Source organism: Phoxinus phoxinus, assembly GCF_949152265.1.
Source record: "Phoxinus phoxinus genome assembly, chromosome: 4".
Lineage (NCBI taxonomy): Eukaryota > Metazoa > Chordata > Actinopteri > Cypriniformes > Leuciscidae > Phoxinus > Phoxinus phoxinus.
In genome coordinates this window covers 24,816,999-24,839,649 of record NC_136879.1, presented here as the reverse complement: position 1 = coordinate 24,839,649, position 22,651 = coordinate 24,816,999, and the positions used below count along the sequence as shown (strand labels likewise).

Genomic DNA, 22,651 nt, shown 5'->3' with positions numbered 1-22,651 from the left:
AAAAGGTGTCAGAAAGTTGGAAGTCTCTGAGCAAGGCGGGATCTCAAACCGGTGAGAACAGACAGTAGTAGAGGTCGCATTCGTGCAACAAGGCCCATTTTTCAAAACACAATTAACTCTCCCTGCTGGAGAGATATATGGAGCTCCGAGACCCGACTTCTCTTCATGCAGCAACGTTAATTGTGCTGAGAGCTGGTGCACTGAGATCAAATAGCCCACCTATCATATAGGGCAATGATAACGGCTAACAAGAGAGCTCCTCAGGCAATGTTAAGCCCTTTTTGAAGTTAACAAAGAGAAGAAACTTGTCAAATTCCCGCTTATGTTAGAACCGTGTGGATTTCTATTAAATGTGTGCTTATTGTCAGAGCTGTGTTGCAGCAGATGATCCCAAAGTTTTATGGCGCTCATGTGGGAGACACAGATTCAAATTTGACCTACATTGTGCACACACACAAAAAAAAACAGTGTAACTGGTGTTTAGCTCACCCAAGTTAGTGGTTAGAAGATGTGGTTTTGATCTGGAAGACAATTATTGTGAAGATGTTTGGGAACTATTGTAACTATGTAAATCACAAATGCCTTTTAAATTATAATTCAATCATTGAATTTGAAAAAGAAAGAATTTAAAATTTAAAATCAAATAAATGTATATAATTTACAATAAAATTAAAAGCGACAATTTTATCTTGAAATGGAAAATGTATCAAGACAAAATTTGTATGTTAATGTGACTTTTGATGGATGGATGGATGGATGGATGGATGGGTGGGTGGATGGATGGATGGATGGATGGATGGATGGATGGATGGATGGATGGATGGATGGATGGATGGATGGATGGATGGATGGATGGATGGATGGATGGATGGATGGATGGATGGATGGATGGATGGATGGATGGATGGATGGATGGATGGATGGATGGATGGATGGATGGAGATACAGAGAGAGGGAGGGATGGATGGATGCATACAGATAGATAAACAGAGAGAGGGATGGATGAATGCAAACCATCACCTTGCTTTATAGATCAATGAACTCATTCCTACTCTTTCTCCCCATAATTTCCTGTCCCTTCCTATTGTCTCGGTCTATAAAAATGGCCAAAAAAGGGACACTTATTGACAATGAGAGAAAATAAGCTTCATTTGAGCATTCTAGCAAACCCCTTGTGTTTCCCAGAGCGGAGTAGACGGCGAAAGAATTAAGCAACCCTGAGCATTTATTTCGACTTCATTCACATCCATCATACACAATCTTGGCAACAGGCACACTCAGCCCTCATCTCAGCTGGCTGTTTCCCAAACCTTCTCCAAAGCACTTTCGCTCTCATCTGCACCCCACCATGGTTAATCTGTCTGTCTTTTCCCCTGTCGTTTTGTGCAGGCCCGAGCCGCCCAACGTGTCAGTGGAGAGTTAAGTTTTTAGTGGCATCTTTATGTCCTCTGACAGCACCAGCTCCTGGCTGATGGGATTCCTCAGGCCCTGGAACAACGCAATTACTCTGTCCATTTCTCTCCATGGTGACAAGAGAAAACAGCAGGCCTTTGCTCTGTCCGTGCTACCGCTCTCGCACACCTCTCTCGGGATGCGACCAGCGAGCATGCCTCACGAACACGATGTGCTGCTGACGTCGCTAACTCGGCTAACCCATTAGCATTCAAAGTGCCAGCTTGGATGCAATAATGACTAAGACTATGACAGGAAGCATGATTCTTTTGCTAAATAGAGTGGTTTTGTGACCCTGAAGGCCTGAAAGAAATAATCATTAAAAACAGACAACAAGCTACCAAACGTACAATTTGATTAGCATCCACTTAGATAAGAAAAGCAGATAGCTTGCCAGACAACCCTTTATTACGGGACTTTTCCTTCCTGAGCATCTCTGGTGTGTCCTTGTTTCTCTCTGCCATTTTTGACATGCCAGCTTTCCAAAAACACAGTTCTGTTTTTAAGACATCCGTGGGAATAATGTGCGAGTCATGAGGGAGGTACTGATGTACCCTTATGTTTGGTGACTAAGAGGTGTCGGGTACAATAGTTATGGCTCGTCCCTGAATCATCCTGAATCGCGTGTTCCAGCGAGAGGAACGGTCCCCCAACTTTGCTTTCTGCTGAGGGATTTTAACTTTCACACCTCCTTCTGCAGCCTCTCATTATCCGTACAAATTTGAAATCACTCTTTGTCAGGCATTGTGGGGGAGCCTTTAACATAGTTGAAATGGGAAAAGATGTTTCAAACGAATTAGAAGGGTGAAAAAAACAATGAGGTGTAAGTATATTCTAAGGAAAAGACAGAAATCCGTGGACCTAGCGAAGGGACGGGGAAACGTCTGGCGAAGTGATGACATATCGGGGGAAACTTGCTATCGTAAGACCTTAAAAATTCAGCCGTGAAAATCTATGAATATGAAAGAGCACGTCTCGCAGGAGAGCTGAGATATAAGAATGCAGCGGCGCTAGGTGTGATAGAGTATAAGCAGTGTGTTTAGAGATACTGCGCGTATGAATTTATGCAGAGCGGCTGAGTTTGTTGCTCTTAGTCGTCTGCTGATGTTGCTGTTTCAGACCCTGTCATCTTCCACCAGCATTGCTTGATGCGACTCGGCATGCCTAGAGAACATTTCTTGCCTTCCTCTAGCGAGGGGGAATGTCAGCTGCCAGAATGTTTCTAGATGCAAGTCGTGCTGCAGGTTTCTACCAGTGCTCAAACAAGTGCAGGCGATAAGAGGTGATGACTACACGAGCCTCCTTTAGATGTGTGCAGGCTAATGCCTTATAGCGCTCACAGTATGATCAGAAATGTCGTATCTACGAGACATGGAATGCAATACGGACCATTAATAGGCCTGTCTAAGGGGTAATGAATTGAGAAATTACATTTTTGACATATAAGAGGCCATTGTACTACAAAAACACCATGTATGTTTCAGAACTCAAAACTTCCTTGTTAGTCCAAAAACAGCTATTATTGAAATCCAGCTCAGAAAACAACTTGTTTCGGATTTTGTCACATTGTTACGTTATAGTGTGACGAAAGACTTCCTCTGCAGAAGAACATCAACGCCTACTTCTACATCATTGCCTCTTTAGCCCCGCCCACCGATTCACACATGTCATGTAGTAGTAAATACAAGACAGACCCAAACACAGTATTACTCCAGCAATAAAACGATAGATATGCCTCTGAGGATTACAAGATTTTTGCAAAGCCAAGTTGTGGAAAAACACAAGTTGTGTCAACAAGAGCCAAGTTGTGGGTCTTTGCTAGTCTGTGTATTGACACAAATTTTGCGATTCAATCCGATTTGAATTCACAAACTTGCGATTCGATATTGATTATTTGGAAATCAGGTATAGTAATCAGGTCTCAACTAATGCTGAAAACTATACATAGGAGTCAGTTGGTACTACATTACTATAATATTGAAGGTTAAAATGAACTGATTGTTTACAAACACTTAAATTACACTCAAGTAAGCTTAAATTATGTCTGTCAACGTGACGGATTTATTCAAACATGCATTATTTGATTGAAGAACATTAAAAAAATGTATTATATGTAAAATGTGTATATATGTATGTGCGATCTGTCACGGCACGTTTAACTTTATTATTTTATTTTTATTAATTTTTTGTTGTAAAATGGACAGAATTTGAAAAAGCACAAAGCTAATAGTTATTTATTGGATGGGAAGCGTGCTACAATGTTCCATTGATTCATCAACTGAAAACAGGATAGACTCATAGATTCTTGGAATTTAAGAATGGATATTGGTTCGTAAAAATGAGAATCGATTAAAATTGAGGAATCAATATTTTTTACTCCGCCCTAGTATTTGCATTCCCATCCTTGTGATCTAACATTAATAAAAAGTGGATGAACTTTATTTTTAAGTTCCAGTCAGATCACGTCAGTAAGACACTTTTCGTGTTCACTTCATTTTACTGTGAGTTTGTTTTTAAACAAGACACAGTTGCAGGCTTTTCAGAGAGACTGAAAATAACAGATGATGCAGTGCCAAATACATTGGATCCGACAGTAATGTTGCAACACACAAGTGCGAGTACCAGTGTTTTTACTACGTGTCACTATTGCTTTGTCTGATACAGATCATTTGATATTTACAAACTATTTATACAGTGGCACCGCAGTCAAACTGAATAGGTGTGATTGGCTGTTCTATCTTTTGCTTCTGTACTTGTGGGGTTAAATCGGGAGATTCCCAGGTGCGGAAGAAAGCACGTAGAGAATGCAGCTTTTAGTTATTGTTATGATCTAAACCATTCGCTGTAATCCTCAATAAAATCCTCAGTGAGTGACATTTTCTGTTTGACATTACACTTTTCATTTTATTTAAAACACAACACTGCAAATGACAATGTATACGTTTTTCACTTTATCGAAAAGGATGAACTATGAATAGCCTATAACAACAACAGTGTGACAAACAATGGCACATTCATTCATAACTGTGAATCATCCTGTCAATTATAACTGTGCTAACTCCAAGTCCTTTATTTGCCACAACCAAGACGTATAAAGCATAAGTAATACGCATAAATGTTTCACATTTTTGGCAAATGTTTTAACTATGTAATGACATATTTTTCAACAGAGATTAATTATAGCACAATTTAACTGTATTGATTATTTTACATATTTAATTTGATTAAAAATGTACAGCCGAATAAATCAAATAATGCTTACTGAATATGTGATGATAAAAAGAACAACTTACACCTTGCCATGGGAAAGTCAACAAATATTTTGTAGGTTAAAATTACCACAGCAATAAAAAAAAAAAGAAGTAATTTTCAAGGACAACGAGGCAGAATTTGATGATACTTGAAAGACCAAGACTATCAGGAAGGCTTCAATTTGGATTCGAAATCAGAAAGATACATTTTGATGTGCTGCACAAAGAGTGGAATTGGGAGGCAAAGTAGAATTTTTCTAATGCTTTATAATATACAAGGAAGATGTTTTTCTCCCAGAAGAAGAGCCTCTTGCTCTCTGCTGAAGATGAGAGGGAGAATGCAGGAGGTAGTAGTGACAGCAAAGTTCACCATTTATCTGCGGCGAAATAAAATGGATCGAGACGTATCCTGCAGCCTAAATTGGAGGAATGTGATAGGAGTGACAATTTAATATTGCATCTACTCTCCTTTGGGCACAAATGGATCTAATTAAGATCTTTCATTAGATGCGGCGCAGCCAAACCCTCCCTGAAAACATGGATCCTTATCAGAGGCGCAGGACAATCGCAGGGATACAGACGTACCAAATCAAGTTATATTCCGACAGAGGAGGGGGGGGGCGAGCGGGAGAGCGCCGTTTGACAGATGACTTGATGGGACGTGGAGTTCAACAAAGAACGGAGACAGAGGAATGGGGGATAGATGATCAAGCTCCTCTCAAAACACCTGTCGCGTTTCCTACGGAGAGTCCCCCTTCCCAGCATGCTCTTCTCTCGAAACCGAGCGGTCTGCGTTTTTATTTGTTTACTCCAGGTCTCTGATGAACTGTGTAGTGGCCTCTTGCTGTTGATTGCGGTTGACTAACATTGGTCCTCACTCACAACAAGCCTACAAGCCTCAGCCAAACGATGCTCTTGTGTTATGACGAGGAGTCTTTTTTAATCAGTCCTCTTTGCCTAGCTGGATGTCCCCTGATTAGAGTGAGATAATGAGACCCCCCTCCTCATCCTCCTCCTCCTTCCCAGGCATCTTCATCATCTCAAATCACATATTCATCACTGATTGCCGTCTCTTTGTCCTTCCACCGAATCACACACTCTAGGCGAACCAGCTCGCAGGATGCGAAATCGGTCAAAAACAGTGACAACTAGGCGGGTCGCGTTAAATGTGAGGCGTCGACACTTCCTTGACTGACAGAATCCAGTGCACTTGCCACATTCCATTCTGCAGCATCTAAATTTAGGCCGCCAAGCTCCAATTTGTACACAATTTTGCAGTGTGGAATTTTAATGTCAACATTCAAATGTACTGGGCCGAACAGCTCCTGCCTCCGCGCCTGTAACCCTGATTGACAGGCGATGCAGCGGCTTGACCAAGAGCTGAGAATAACTGATTAGTAACGTCGGCAAAAACTGTGGATGCAGAGCCCCCCTCTTCCCTGCCCCAAAACCCATCAGACAAGATTTATTTGATGCAGTTTTCAAACCCTCTTATGTGCATCAAGGGCATATAAGAGATTTATCTACTGTATATTTCTATATAATCGCTCAAACGCAAACAGGACACAAAATTATTTTCAAATTAGTGGTATTTGTTACTGTAAAAATCACTAATACTACTGTGCATACGTGGGATTTGATATTTGAACAAACCTTAAGGAGAAAAACTCATCAAATAGAAAAATTGTGACATTGTTTATATTACTCCATGTCCTAACACAAAATAAGACATTTTGAGGAAAGAAAAAAAAACAATAGAATTTTTTTTCAATATTTTTTTGTGCTCAGTTCCGCACACATCTCCACACAAATTATATCTCAAATCATTAGGTATACATTATTAAAATGTGGCCACTAACAAGAAGCCGGTAATTATTTTTGTTATAGCCATTAACTGATAAACCGCAGATATTAAAATATTACAATTATGTCTAAAAAACAAAAAAAAAATATAAATAAAACACTAAATACAAAAATCAGTCGTTTTAAATGCTACAAGTGAATTTTGACATAGATTTTTCATACTGTACATAATAATTTAGTGAAACTCATCTTTAAATTGGCTAAACGCTACAAATAACAATTAAATTATTACTATTTTAAGAAAATAACTGTGTTAAGATGATGACATAGGTAAAATAAATGGGGAAATGAGTATGCACTTTTAACTATCAGATATCAACCAGTAAATAAAATAAGTTTAAATTTTGCATACCTACAAATCGTGTTGCATGTTGAAAAAATGCTATTAGACATCAGGCTTAACATTTTTGCCTGGTGGTTGATAAAATAGGTAAAAAAGTAAATGCGTTCAGAAAATTACCGCACAACTGCAGTGATCATAGTACAAACTGTACATAACCTTCAACAATAAGTGTTATTTCCATTGTATTGTAGTTTAATAAAAAAAAATACAATTTAAAAACTTTGACAAAGACATACTGTACACTTAACTACAGAGTCAAGCACAAGAGACAAAAGAACTTAAGACATTAATTTGAATATTTTTGACTATTTAAATTGACTATCTTTGAATAATGAAATGACATCATTATAAGTGTAAAAAGGAAAGTACAGGTCTCTGGACAGGGCCGAAGTGAAGTTTGTCTCCAGGATAAAACTGGTCCAATCCAATCTCTAGTGTATATTTATAGAGCCCTAATTGATAACCACAATGCCATTACACTGAGTAGATGATTGGCGTAAAGATGCTTACTGCAAATGGCAGGTGACAGCCCAGAGCGGGGTTCCTTCAAGCTTACAGCAAGCAGTCTCCACACTGACAGCAGGTTGGCTGCCAAAGACCCAACCAAGAGGCCTTTTGCTGACCCCCGAGGGCACGTAAATGAGTCTCTGGCTCTCTGAATGGAAGATCCCTCCCAAGCCACTTAGTGGAGCCCAAGGCAGTTCAAGCACAAGCATCAGACAAGGGATGAATGGGATTAAGAGCAGCAGGTTAGTGACTCGTCATTCTGTTTGGGGCAATTTAGGATCTGCAGGCCAATACTATGATCACTAATATTCATGTTAGCCTAATCAATTAGCTTAAGATTAATATACCACTGTCATTATAAAACCACATAAAGCACACTCTGAAAACCTGAAGACTAAGGGGGCTGTAAAATGTATAAAAAATAAAAAAAAGAAGACACTTCAAGCCAATCCAAACCTCAAGGTTGTAAAGGTTGTGCTGACTCTGAAAGTCTTTGACTATCATACCTTTGTGAAATCCTCCTATTCTAAACTGCTGAGCTGACACACTAAAGAGCTCTTTATTTTTGAATTCCGTAAAACTGTGGAGGAAAAGGGGGAAACTACTGCCCCTCATGATTGCTATAAGCATTCAGTAAATTCAATATTGATTTTAGCATCCAAATTGGTCATTCACAGGGTCTTTCGTGAATCATCACAGCAATTTTGGAGCACTTGAGTGTGTCAAATGAGGTACTGTAGCTTTAAGAGTGACCAGTAGGAGCACTCTAAATCCTCAGCCACTGATGTCACAATGCTACAAAATAGCCAGGTCATCTGACTTCAGCCTTGCCAAAGCTGGCTCATGTGAAATGTGTGAACGCTGGCGACCAGGTCAGAAGCACAAAACGGTCTCATGACACACAATTAATATTAATCAATATCTATACTAATACCCTTTAATGGAGATCAAGACCTGTGAATGCATGCTAACCCACTGGGATAACCCAACAACTAATCCCAGAAAAGAAAAAGAAAAAAAATCAAAGGTCATTCAGGGTCACTCACCAATGTGCTCAAAAATTAAATCAAAGGTTAGAAACAAAAACTGTGCGCAAAAAAAATAAAAATCTTATAATCTTCCAAAGATGCACTTATTTGACAATAATATTATGAAATACACACTATATAAATTATATTTTAAATTACTTTTTCTAGGGTAATATATTTCATTTTCAGCATCATTAATCCAGTCTTCTGTGTCACATGATCCTTCAGAAATCATTATATTATGCTGATTTGCTGTTCAAGAAACATTTCTTAATATTAATGTTGAAAACCGTTGTCCTGCTTAATATTTTTGTGAAAACAGTGATCATTTTTTTCAGTAATCTTTGATGAATAGAAAATTCAAAAGAACAATTACTTGAAATAGAAAACTTTTGCTTTTTGAATGCATCCTCGCTGAATAAAATAAAATAAATCATCTGACATCAAATATTTGAACGGAAGTGTATACTGAAATTATATTTCTAAAAAGCCTCTTTTTTTTCAGCAGGCCGGTATATAAATCTTGAGCTTGAGTACCGGCGTCTTTCACCCGACGATGGCAAAATAAACCATTTTTGGTGCTATCCTCCGAAGTGTGCCTTTGTAATTTCAAACTGCACTAACACCAATATTCCTCAATGACAAACTGTAGCAATACCCCCTCCATGGCTTTATCTTAATGATCTGATGTGCTTTACACTCAAACCCAGAGTCGATAGATTATTGTACAGTTATGAAGATAGATCGCGGCCGCTCATAGCTCCTTATAGGACCCAGGAGATGGCTAGGCTGATACACCTCCTGGTCTCCGTTCAAACGAACTCGCGCTGAATATCAATGAGCTTTCAGCCTTGATAAACAGTCTGCAGAATGGAAAAATATTTTCACATTAAGGATGGAGGGGTGAACGAAGAAATGAGAGGAAAAAATTGAGCGCTTGCCCCTCAAAGCGATTCTGAAAAATTAATATGCTAATTATGTGCTTGCTTGGGGCAAAATCTTCGAAACTTTAGCAGGGGAGTTATAAGCACTTAACAAATTACTTACACCATTACGCTGGAAGCTGTATACATTTTTAAAGCGACTGTACGTTTTCCTTTCCTTTCAGTTTTCACAATAGATCTGGATTTTTTTTCCCTAGACATTTTCTCCCAAGCTGCCATTTAGGAGTATAAAACGATATCAGACTTTTATGTCCTTTTCTGAAATATTAAGTATAGCGCAAGCTGAGGAATTTATCAGCATGCCACATCGTTTGGAGGCAGGCCTTTAGCAATCCTTTCTACTTCTGAAATGTCTGAACTCGTAGTGAAATAATCTCCACAAGGCAAAGGCAGAGCTTCACATCAGTTTAATCTGTTCAGGAGAAAGAGAAGAGTTAACAAACGCCATCAGCATCCATCCTGCGGGCCTAAAGTCAACTTTCAATTCACACTTCCCACTTCTATGTGCTTTCTGGCATTGCTGAATCTGATTGTGTTTGCATTTGCTTTTGCGCGTGTGTGTGTTCAGGCATCGTGTCAAAGTTGTCTGCGCAAATGCAGACCAAACAACCACGGGACTATCTGAAGTCAAGATCGACTTCAGTGTTTTCCAGCACTTCGATGTGGGAAATCCTATTTATGACCTTTACTATCCAGATCACCCGTGATTTTTGTTTCGAACAACTCAAAGTGACAGTGCACTGAAAAATAAAGTCTTTACTTACTCACCCTCGGTTTTTTTGCTTACATTAAACGCAATGGAGAAATAATGCAAGTCATTCACAGAAAAATTCCCTCCACCACAGTTCTCAAATATGGTGTGCAAAGATGTACAAAGCCAGGATATGCATGTATATATGCGCGTATGTGTGCGTGTACGCGTGTGTGTGAGCGCGCGTGTGTATATCCACAAATTCTGTGTGAGAAAATGTGTATGAAAATATCAATACTCTGTTATCTTTTTAATGTGCTCAAACACAGAGGCTGCAGCTATTATCGTGAGCACATACACCATAGATAAAATTGGTTCGAAAGAAAACAATCTTGTTCCCCAATAAACGAGTGAATTGCACATAAAGTGCCTGTTTGGCTGGCTCTGGGTAATTAGGGCCCAGCTGGTCAGCGGAAGTCGTGGACTGACGCAAAAAAAAAAAAAAAAAAAAAAAAGCCCAGACAACAGACATCAAACCCTGTTCTTCCTCTCCCACTACAGTCTCTTGAATGACATACTGAACACAGCCTCAGAGTCGAATCGTGGCCTCCGGAGCTCCATCTGAGGCATGGAACATACGCCAGCTCTGACTAGCAACAGATATACTACATGGATATGTTTTACTCCTTATTCCAAGATGTCATCTTCTTACAAGAAGATCATCCAAATGGGGATCTGGCATGAGGGTATTCATTATATGCATCATCATGGAGACACAACCAATGAGTGCTTGTTCGCGGACGCCTCTAAGCTGCGTTTCCGCTCTACAAACATCATGGCAATCTTCCAAAAGCACTCAAATTCCAGAGCTAATGTAAACTCCTATGCTCCGACAACTACAGTTCTGACACCCTCGGAGCTGTCAGGAAAATCTGATGGCAGACTCAAGTCAAGATGTCTCTGTAGCCCTTTAGTGGGAGGGCATGTCATATTCACACCACCTCCATGAAGTGCCAGCAGACATACTAGCAAAAACACTGCCAATCTCAATAGGGTGTATAACAGCTGTTGTTAATATTAATCATACAATATTGACACGAAAAGGAGAAACATCACACTAATATTCATGTATTTCTTTGGGTTTGTTCGTTTACATGAATAATTTACATTGTGAATTACTTGCCAAAAGATTTTTATACAAATATAGTATAATTCACTTTTTAAATACAGGATTATGCTCAACAGAATGAACATCAAAAACAAAGAATTAGAAAATCATGACATTTCCCTTAAAAAATTGCTTTAAAAAACTTAAAATGCCACTTTTTGTATTAATAAATTATTTTGAATATATATACATATACATACACGCATAACAATATATATATATATATATATATATATAATTAAAATAGTAAAATTAAAACGCCATTTTTTTAAAACATGTTTTATTTTTTTATTAATAAACACATATATTTAAATGATTTGTCATTTTACGATAAAAAAAATTTGTACTCATACTAAAAATATATTTCTTCTGTAATTACAGCAACTAAAAAAAATAAGCTGTGCTTAGTGGCCATTTTGTTGTGGTAACAAAAGATTGACAATTTATTGTCCCTGTTCTTGTTTTCCTGTGGAGACCTCAAGCGGTCAAAATGACCAAAACCTACATCCCTAGACGAAATATTGAACAATTATACTCCACTTAAGTCAATAAACAAGCAGAAATCACTAAGCTTCAAAAATATCAGTATGCACCAAAAAAAAAAAAATCCATTCCATAAAGTAAAACTAGTTTTCTATTGGCCTCAGCTGTGTAGCAGGTCAGAGGTATACAGACTATCATCCTAGCATCCAGAATCACTGTGCCTTAAGGCAGTGGCACAGCAGCGGATGCAGCATGAGATTGATTGCTCCGGATGAAAGTAAAAGGGATAAGGTGCAGTCAGAGCGGGCGAGATGGCTCCAGGAGAGGGCACTTTCACTTTAATAGGACGATTGATTGATTGATAGTGTCGGGCTCTCCTCTGCCACCTCCTTCAGTGACTTTTTCCACAGCGTGTCGATAAACTGTTCCACGCCTGCCACACTGCACTCAGTTGAGATTTTAGCGTTATATAATCCCTATTGATGTACCAGCATTAACCATCCACATACAATGCGTATAAGGCTCGGGCTAGATTAAGGAAGTTACTGGGCATGGCAAGGATTATTGACCTAGTGCAAGACGAAGCGTTGCCATATCCCGCTGGTGGCGGAAATCACTCTTTTCTTATCACTCACTTCTACAGAGTTCATTTGTCACCGCCGATGAGCATTTGGATTTGAGTTGAAAATCCAGGCGAAAAAAAAAAAAGTATTAGTATCACTTCCAAACCGCTGGCCAGTCGGAGTGGAAACTATAGCGATAATCGCATGTTCAAATCAAAGTGACGTTATTTCTTGAGCGAATAAAGATTGCTGGGGGCTTGCAGATGAGTTTAACCAAAACAGCATTTCCTCTCGGTGTTACTAGGCAGCAAGAGGATAACTGAACCTCAAGTGAGGGATTAACTTGCAATTAGAACGATGGCTCTTATGAGTGACTCTGCCTTGGGAAGGAGGCCATATTGCTGTCAAGCGACATGCTACACAGCTGCTGCTGCAGTTCTAAGGGCAAGATCCACATGAAGTGCAAAATGACATTTTCAAAATCTGTAATAAGTAGTCTTAACCCATTAAATGCATGAATATTTCACCAATTATTAACACGGATGGATCGCTACCTGTCGCGATAATATAAACCTCTCCTGATAAAAAAAAATATTAAAATGATAATTAGCATATTTTGGAGCTTGGAAGGGTTCAGTTTGCTCAGATGTTTTACAATCATACTGTCCTCGTCAGAGCTCATTTCACCTTCAGCATCTGGCTCATATTTGCTGTCTCAAATGTATCTTCAAAACTATAATTTTCAGCATCTTCAAAATCTTTATTTTGATCGCTGAGCTTCTTCACCAGATCCACCAGTGACAGTGACACTAATATTTGATTGCGTTCAGTTCTTGTTCTGCAGTAAATCGCTGAGCCATTTCAAGTTTTGCTGATGGCACTTCCTATTCTTTTGTTTTCTGACTGCTGTAACTATTTTTTGTATTGTTTATAATTAAATGATTTAATAATAATAATAATGTTAATGTCTAATTTTTAAAAGAATGAATGCGAAGGAGGGTAGTGAATGATGTCCTGGGTCACTAAAGACCTGAGGTATGCAGAAAAACTAAACAGAGCACAACAGAATTAAACCGAATCAGCTGAAAAACATGATTTTGATCTAAAACAAAACAAAAAAACATTTCGGGAAACTTCAAAATGGCCAAAGATGTCTGTGGGATAAATTTAAAGGGGGGGTACAATGGTGTTTCATGTATTCAGAGTTGTTTACAGTGTTAAAGAGATGGATTCTCATGCTAATAATGGCCAAAGTTTGAAAAGTTATTTTGAACGAATAACAGAGAATTTCTGTGCTGAAAATCATACTTCCGGGTTGCAACACGTTTCGGCTGTTTTTTTTCTATCGTAGATCTAATGACGTAGTCCAGAGTGGAACTCCTTATATGAGCATTGCTCTCGGAAAAGCGCGTTCACGCACACGTCGACCAGAGGAGAGAAAGACCGCGCTCATCGACGCGCTACTACCGGAAATCATCATCAGCAGCGCTAAATAGGAATGGTTGATGTCAATAATGTCTCCAAAAAAGTGTGTTTTGGGATGTGAGGGAAAGTTTACCTTGTTCAGCTTCCCAAAGAACCCAGTGTTACTGGAACAGTGGATGCAGTTTGTATGTTGTGGATGCTCCCGCTTGACTCTATAGCTCCGCCCACGCCCAGAATCAAGGACCTCGGCTTTTTCCGGATAGAATCGGAAAGCTGTATTTTTATTTTATAAATATGATGAAACTAAAGACTTTTTGGAGATATGAAGGACGCACTATTACTCTATAGGTACTCAAGATTAACATGAGATTGACTGAAACTAAGTATTTTACCCCCCCTTTAAGATACATAACTTTTGCAAGAAAGTTTTACCATGCAAACTATAGCTGTTGCTCAAAAAATTTAGCTTTGCCATTACAGAAATTAGAATAGAATAGAAGAATAGAATGAGGCATTTATATAGCGCTTTCATATTTACTACTGTACACTCAAAGTGCTTTACAATCATATCAGGGGGTCTCTCCTCAACCACCACCAGTCTAATTCATTGAACCATTGAAATAAATTCAATTGGCCTGTATTTCGGTCTTTCGACACAGGCCACAACAACTTCGCCGGGCTTTTCAAAATGGTCCTCGCTGCAGAGCACGAAATACAGGGGGAGGAGTTGGATCTGGATCTCCCACCTTACATATTACCTAAACCTACCCATCTCCACCCCCTGATCCCTAAACCCACCCCTAAACCTAACAATCTCCACCCCTTAGATCTGGATCCAACTCTGCCCCCTGGATCTCGTGTACTGCAGTGAGGTGCTACTGGGCAACATTTTTTAAAGCACTTAATAAAATAAAAAAATGGATTTCCGGTATTGGTACCGACTACTGAAATTTTGTTATCGTGACAAGCCTATCCATCACCACCTAAACAACACTGTCATGTGCATGTGACTATACATAACATTTCCGTCCACAGAAGCGGCTTCCGTCACTGTGTGTGTGTGTGGGGGGGGGGGAGATCTCGGTGACACTGTGTCTGGACAGCCATGTTTTTCCAAAGGGCTTAAGTAGCCATGATCAATGGTCGCCCTCTCTGAGTGATTAGTTTAATCCCACCTGTGGTGTTCAAGGACTAAAGCCATCAGAGAAGCATTTTCACTCAAGCTAACCAAAAAAGCTTCCACATATGTTCGACCCGGGTGGTTATTTTCAGCAGAAAGCTTCTCACACAATCTGCACGACTTAAAACAAAGCCATGGGCTCAATAACAGCAATAACCTTGAGTTGTACACATAATTACGTTTACATCAAAGGTATTTAGCAGACGCTCTTATCCAGGGCGACTCACAAAAATGTGCTGGAGTTTCACATACAAGACTGTTGTGATCAACAGATGGCAAGAATTCAATTTAGACTAAGTGTTAGGAAAAGAAGTGCTTCCTGTAAAGATGCAAAACAAGTGCTGACTAGTACAAGTAAAGCTAATTCGGATACTGATACAGAACGGCTATTTACTACTACATAGTAAGTAAATCTTTGTACTTAACATGTCCATGTTTTAGCTTATCACCACTAAAGCACTAAAAAGTCGGTTTCAACTCCAGTAATGCGACACAGGTTGAATGGGTTTTAAGAGAAATTCTAGGGTGGGCTGAAATACGCTAGCAGGACTGCTGCAGAGCCTAAAGCACATGTTCATACACACACACACACACACACAGAGAGAGAGAGAGAGCCCTGTTCATCCATGTGTGACCTGCCTCTGCACTGCTGCAGGGGCTGGCTGTGGTGGGAGTGTTTTTCTCGGTTAAAAAAACGCCTCTCTGAGTGCGGTGCTGCTTTTCAGAGGCGAGTCCTCACCTCTCTGAAACACTCCATTACTCTCAGCCAGCCCCGCTCGCACACAGCGACACTCCAGAGCCCCTCGTCTTCGTCAGGCTCTGCCTCTGTGACCCCTGGCCCAGATAGAGCCACTCTGTTGGGCTGTGACATGAGAGGGAACCCACCCCCCTCTTTCTCTCCCTCCCGCCGTCCTCACCTGCTGAAGTGACGCCATGAGTAAATGAGCTCTCGTACACAAACACAGTCTGTGCTTCACATTTTACATACAGACTTTTGCTGACAAAACACGTGCCGTGCTGACTACCTAAATGAGAATGTTTTGCCTCCATCCTAAAATACACCCTTCAATGCTCCATCAAGGCAATGTGGGTTTTGGTAAATAGTCGCTTACAACTAAAGCCATAAACTGTACACAAGCATGCAAACGTGAACACTTGGACAATTTAACATGCATTCTTGCATCACTGTAACAAACCTCAAGTATTTGAAGGGGTGAAAAAAAAAGTGTTTGCACAACCTGTTTGAAAAGTCATTTGTGCAACTCATTTAAATGTGATGCTGCTAATAGGGCAGAAATGTAATGATGTCTCACCTATTCAGGACCAACATCAAAATTAGGGCACATACCAATATTATTATTACTATTATTAAATATTTAACAAACAGGTTAATAAACTATGTGTTTGCAAATATTAGACTTCAATCTACATTTTGTAATGTGTTTCAAATGTCATCAGACATCATTTGCAATTGAAAAAAGCTTTTATTTTAAATTAAATTCTTAAAGCCACACTGCGGAACTTTTGCGGAACTTTCACGTCTAGCGCCCCTAGAGGCCACAAGCGCAGCAGCACTGTCGCAAAAGTCTAGAAGACATCCACTTAATAAATGGACGGCCGTAAAGCGATACGTTCTCAGGTCACATGACCTGGCCAACGACGGTCCGTCTTCTCCAAACTTACATAGGCGGTATTTCAAGAGGGCAGCCCCGCTCGGAGCATTAATAGTGTCAAACGCTGTATATTGGCCTATCATTTAAAATAACTCGTATGCGTCAACTCTTTAGGTCACAAAGTCCACGGTGTGGCTTTAATATTTTTTTTTATATATATAACAATCTTTCAACAAATATATGCTGCTATGATGCATTGAAATGGGGGGGGGAATATACCAGCCTATGGCTAACTTTCTTTTAAAAATGTTGGAAAATATGGTTTGTAAGAAGAATTGTTATAACTTATCAGACCAATATCAAAATTATAAACTACATATTGTGCATCCCTATGAACGAGTCAACATTTTAATGTTACGTAACTTGATCAGCGGTTTTCTCTTCAGACAGTCTGTTCTGCCATACCAATGACCAGAAAGACAAAACTCACCATAGAAGAACGGTTTAGGATAAAGCTCACCACTGAGCTTTGCTTAGCTAGCAGCGTTCGAGTACGTTTTGGGCCAGCAGCTGGAAAACTGAGAAAACCCCATAATCCTTCTTATATCTACCTCCTTAATCAATTAAAATGCTTTATGTGCACATTTGGAGCTCTTCAGGGGTGATCAATACACCTTTAAAGGCATTACAAACATGAAACGCGTCGTATCCCTTTCGCAGCATTTTGATTTGGAGGTTCTGAGAGTTAAAATCCATTCTGCTCAAACTCCCTCACTTCCCCAGAGAAGTGAAAATGCGACGTGCCTCTAATTTAACATCTGTCACACAGTGATATCAGCTGGGGGATAGAGATAGAGAGAGAGAGAGAGAGAGAGAGAGAGAGAGAGAGAGAGAGAGAGAGAGAGAGAGAGAGAGAGAGAGAGAGAGAGAGAGAGAGAGAGAAGAGAGAGAGAGAGAGAGAGAGAGAGAGAGAGAGAGAGAGAGAGAGAGGAGAGAGAGAGAGAGAGGAGAGAGAGGAGAGAGAGGAGAGAGATGAAAAAATGACTTTGAGAGTTATTTGAACTCAAACAGGCTGGCTGCTCTAATTAATAAAGACTCGCACAACACACAACACGACGGAGCCCGTGATCAGTTTACACAGTAAACAGGCCAGTGGTTCTGCCTTAGCCAGATAAGGCTTGTTCAAACCGATTTCAAGTGCAGTTCTGAGTGGAGCCGCCATCGGCCGCACTTTCTCTCTCATTGCCTCTCCTTCGCTCTAATAGGAGCCATTAACGTGGGGCAAAACCCTTCTCTCACGCACTCGGATAACTGTTCTGTATAATTGAAGCCATGAAATGGCTCTCCATAACTGGGATTTAAATGGCACGGGTGCAATATTTGGATGAACGATTTGCCGAAGGTTCCTGCTGCTTTCTCAAGCCTCGCTGCCCCTGCGCCATATTTCAATTCCGCTTCAAGCATTCTCATGGAACAACGTCGACCGTCTGCCTTGGAACACGTGAAGATGTTCTGCAGGAACTGGCTCTGATAAACGTGGCGTTCTCTCGCTGGAGGAAGTGCAGTGGATTCCACCCACCCTCCTCCTCCTCCTCCTCCTCCTCCTCCTCCTCCTCCTCCCTGAGCCCGACTGCCAAAGGCGCAACGGCATCATACTTGAAACACACACACAGATACAAAAGTGTTGCATAAAAAAGCAGCTCTGCCGCCGCATACATCGGGTTCTACTTGAAAAGCCCTCACTCCTTTATCCGGGAGAGCAGCTCCTCTTTTGTTCTGCATAAATGCCAATTACCTAATTCTCTCTAGCATGCAAATCAGATGAAATGAGGGCACGGCAGATTGCCCATGGAGCACGGCACCGTGCCGTTTCCACAGTGACAGGAAGGGTACCTTTTGGGACACTTCTCTACTTAACACTTTAATCAAGCTCCATTTAGAGGCAAAAAATGTAATAGATTTTTTTTACTGTCACTCTTACTCTCTCTAGCTCTCTTCAAAGCTTGTGAATAATAACAATCACTTAGCCTCCAGACCGGGTATACTTCAATCGTTGCCAATAGCTTACACTCTGCCATCCCCAAATTTGAGTGTGCTAAATTTTCGCTAACCAAATAGAATTTGCCAGTTCATATTACTGTAATTTCATCACCTTTTCACACAACTGGAAATAACCAGTAATTTCCATTGCCATCCGCTAGTGCCTGTTCTATTAGGCAAACCCAGCAGAGTAAATGGCAAGAGAGCCTTCTACGAACCATTTCCATGTGGATGTACTTCTGGTGTGCCAACAGACATGACAAGGGCACAAAGTGTGACATGAGTACAGTATGACAGATATGATGATGACTGACATTTTAAAAGTATTTTTGCAATAATATGGCATATGCATTCCACTGAGAGGAAAAGGAAAGTCAAGGACAAGGAAAATGTAAATGCAAAACATTGTCAGTATTAAGGCCTGATTGGACCAGTGACAAAGCAACCTGAAGGCATTCATTTTCAATAAGTTTGAACAGCAAGGATGGAAAACTTTATGCAAATGTGAAGCGACACCAACTGACAACTACCTGTGGGACTGCAGACAGCGATAAGCTATATGATAGACTTTTCAACTTCAAGCTTATGCATTTACCAATATCTAGAGGGCATGATGGCCAAAGGCCCATATAATTACAACATGTAAGGGATAATGTACAGCCAACCAATTGTTAACGCAGAATAAACCCAGACAGGGTGATCAGGATCTTGCATCACCCTGAAGGGGTTTATTCTGCAATAACAACGTCTGGCTGTACATTATCCCTTACATGGCTACATACCACATAAGTAAATAATCAGACACGAAAAATTGACTTGAGTTGAAATAGCCTAGGTCTTTAAGCTTTCGAGAAGAAAGCAGTTGCTAGCAAGCGGCAAGTTCAACCTAGACAGACATTTAATGCCTAGTTCAGACTACACGACTTTAAACATCGGCAGATCGCTGTGCTGTTCAGACTACATGACTTGCTGTCTGTAATCTGGAGTCTTGAAGTCGTTGTGACGTTCACACTACGCAAAATGATCACACACACATGAGCTGACAACAACTCTGTCACCCAACGACTCTATCCAGTCACCAAACCAAATTTTGTCACGTAAACGCATGCCAAAGGTGGAACTGGAAATGACGCAAAACAACGCACAAAACAGGAGCTGTTTATTTGAAATTGGAATCCGGGAAGAAATTAGTGCTGCAAGCTGTTTGTGCCATGATCTGTTCTGAAAAAGGAAAAAACAAAGAATATGGGTGAAAGAATGGATCAGCACACGCAAGGCAGCAGGGATTGTCTGTGCTACAGAAAGAGTTGGAGGCGAGTAAAACATGTTTAGAATGAGAAAGTAGCTGCCTGCTCGTGTTGAGGTTTGGCATGTTGCTGCTGCTTTTTTTCCTTCAGCGGACCTCAATGCATTGCTCTCTCATTGGCTGTAGCTCGTCGTGACACTTGACAACACAGGATGTTGAGTCGGCCGACAGCTCCAGATATTTTACATAGCGAGGCGTCAGCGAGCTTCTTTAATGCGCTGACCAGAATCAAGTATTCCACAGAGCCATATAATAATACAATTTAATGACTGCAAATTAAAAATAAAATAAAAATCTGAAATTCATTGTTATTTTACACAATATTCTTATTTTACACAATATTAAATAGCAATAGACTGATGTTAACAGTTAATTTTGAGATACTGTATAATTATGCCCACTTGGTCGAAGAACAGCTGAATTATCGTGTACAACAACTGATCCCAATTTCCGTAATAATAGTATGCGTTTCAGTTGATATGAGTCAATTGTCCTATTATATATCATAGGCCATCAGCCAACCTACTCTATTGATATCGCCCTTGAAAAACCCATATCGACTGCCATATATTGAAAACTGAAAACTGATCTGAAGAGTAATAGCTCGGTGGAGTAAGTCAGTTATAGAGTAGAGTAGATGAGTATACTTTAAAGACTAATGTTGAGTGATGACTAAATTAATTCAAACTGACATTGCTGCAAAAACAGGGTAATTGACAGAAGTGCACTACAAGCATGCTGTTTTAGCTGTCTTACATCTCCTACAATGCATTTGATCTGCTTAAACGTATCAAATCTGGGGGTTCCAGCTGAATAAAGCTCCTCCAGCGAACACTACTTGACAGTCCAAAGACCGAACTGGATCTTCTCCTCTGCCACATCCTCATCTATATGGATACACTGGCTCATATCAAACAGATCCACAGTAGGCGCAGACTCAAATCCAACCCGGGCCTATCATAAACAGCTCTGTCAATACAAGCCCTTGGAACTTTCTCTCTCCTGCCCTGGACCTGAAGCCTCCTTGGCTCCGTGAATAACAATGAAGGAGCGCTGATCCGAGCGGGGATGCGGTCTCCACGTTTTTGAAGGCTCCTCTGACATGCATTACACTTCACGGAGATCTCGGCCCTCCCTCACGGCCACCAGCAAACAGCCGTGTCACAGCCGTCCACTCCGGAGAACGACCTCGCTAATGAGGGGCGAAGGGCATCCGGTTCACCTCTACAGGCCACCGCTCGGCCCCGTGAATACTAATCACAGCAACAAAGTGAAGGTTAGACACGGAGATGTTACAGAGTTTGTGGGCGGCGAGCGGAAGGAAGGAAGGAAAAGAAAGAAAACAGCTCGGCAAATGGACCGTGAAGCGTTCGCGGAATAAAGCACTCCCGTGTAGGAGTCAATGGAAAAACACTCCTCTTTTCCAACATACGGCAGTCTTTTGTTATCTTAAAATGTTATTGACACCTCACTTAAGTGGCATCTGGTGGATAAAACGCACAGGCATATTTTGACGAAATAGTCCGATATAACTGCTGGCATTCAGCGAGGCATTTTGGATAAAAGAGAGGGAGGACTGTCATAGTAAGACAGAAAGTGAAAGCTACAGCAGAATTGATATAATGGATTGCTGCTGCTATACTGTACATGTGTGTCGCCAAAGAGTTTCCAACAGCTTTTACGCCAATTAAAGGTGACGTGACTCCTTGCTTTCAAGACATTATTGAAAGGCTTTCTGTGCAGTGTTGGTAGTGCCAAAGCATTTTCCCGACTGATCGCAGCTGGCATGCAGCGGCTAGACCACGTGTTCTTTCTGCTTACAACGCTGCGTTGTGCAGGTGCTTTCAGGCATCATACAAGGGGAATGTACATGCCATTGTGTGTAAAAATGCATACAAACACAAACCTTGACTTCTCAACAGAATATTCTATGGCCGCTAGAGGAATTTTCTATATGAATGATTTATTGTGAAAGAAAAAGAGCAATTAATATTCAGCCAAAGAGTTACTGTTTACGCCCCCTATTTGCTCCAACCTCAAAAAGTCATCCATCAGCAGTACACTTCACATGGAGAGGAGCGGACAGGGAGCAGCTTATTACCACACCGAGAAGACAGAGATAGAGAAAGAGAGCTGGGGAAAAAGAGGGAGAACAGGATTATTGAAGCATACATAGTCTTCTGTAACACTGGACATTAGGTCAGGTGTCAAGTCTACTTAGTTAAAGGTTAGCCTACAAAAACTCTGATCCGTTTAGCATTTAGCATCGTCTTTTACTATATTTTCTGACATTTTAAACCACTTTGACTTAATGGTACGTGTATACCAACGTTAATACAGAGGGAAAGCACCAAACAGTACAAATGTGTTCTTAGACTGAGAAGAGAAAAGAAAGCAAAACGGTTTTGTTTTCTCTAGGCTAAAAAGTACCGGCACCGCATGCTACTTGGCACTACAGACTTTCCTGCGCTAAAATTCATGCATTTGTGGAGTAGTTACACATTACACATCAGAAGTCCAGTTATTCATTTATCAAAAACAAGTAAACAAGTAACTACGGACAACTGACAACACTTATAAACTCTGATAAAGACTTTGGCTAATTTACGGAGCTCCTGTCGGTAACTATATAGCCTACACAATCTGGACTGTAAAAACAAAAATAAAGTGTATAATAAAATAAAAAAATTATTATACATATTTTATGCACTTTTATATTAGTTCCGGTTTACCAGGCCCTGATCCTTCTTTAGAGGGCTCTTTAAAGGGTGAAATGAAATGAAAAGGGTGAAAT

At 40.3% G+C, this 22,651-nt stretch overlaps 1 protein-coding gene across 22 annotated transcripts in view; it reads right to left on the bottom strand.

Annotated features, from left to right (window-relative positions):
* The window catches only part of msi2b (musashi RNA-binding protein 2b), a 245,566-nt gene that overhangs the window by 180,185 nt on the left and 42,730 nt on the right, over positions 1–22,651 (bottom strand). The gene's annotated exons all lie outside the window — the stretch shown is intronic.